The sequence below is a fragment of the Mustela nigripes genome, chromosome 10 (assembly GCF_022355385.1).
Source record: "Mustela nigripes isolate SB6536 chromosome 10, MUSNIG.SB6536, whole genome shotgun sequence".
In the NCBI taxonomy this organism is placed as follows: Eukaryota; Metazoa; Chordata; class Mammalia; order Carnivora; family Mustelidae; genus Mustela; species Mustela nigripes.
Genome location: NC_081566.1, coordinates 64,736,714 through 64,737,539, shown reverse-complemented (window position 1 = coordinate 64,737,539; position 826 = coordinate 64,736,714).

Below are 826 nucleotides of genomic sequence, written 5' to 3'. Positions count from 1 at the left end.
CCAGCAGCCGTGATGGAGAGCTCCTGCTGCTGCTCGTCCTCACCAGCACCCAGTGCTGTCAGGGGTCCAGATTTCAGTCATTCTAACAGGTATGCAGTGGAGTTTAGTTGCTTTGCTTTGCATTTCCGTGATGACCAGTCTATGTGACATTAACTCAGTGTTTCATTTCCATATCTTAAATATTAGCAAATTTAAAAATTCTCTGATTTGTTAAGTGATCATTTGTGTCTCTTCTCTGACTTTTCCTAGTTTCTCTAGACTTTTCCATTGGGCTGATGGTCTTCTGCTCATGTTTGGAAGAGCTCTAGCTGCACTGTGGACATTAGCTCTCAGTCTACTCTGCGTGGATGGTTCTTCAATATGTCCCTTTTCCTTGATTGTTTCCTTATCAGTCCCCCATCAGGGCCTCCCTAAACCATCAGAGTTTAGGGAAGGGATCCGGGGTCAGGATTTGCCAGAAGGATGTCCATCTGGTAGGAGGGCGTCTCCGTTTCAAGCATCCACAGTCCCCAGGTCACTAGTGGTCCATGTGGTTTCCATGATGCTCTGTTGTGCAGGAGAAAGATTGGAAGGGAAGCCCTGGTTGTGCGGAGTGCCTTGCTCTGCAGGGAGTGGTGGGGAGAATTTCCGTGGAGGTGAGGCAGAGAGTGTGCAGCCCCACAGGAGGAGGCCAGCATGGCAGCTTCCAGGAGACGAGGTTCCATAGCCTGGCTTCAGAACTCTGACCACACAGCTCTCGGGAGCCTCCGAGGGCTGCCCAGCTCCCGAGTCAATCCTTCTCCAGACTCTGGCATCTCTCATGCAGACCACTTCCCTGGCCAGTCCA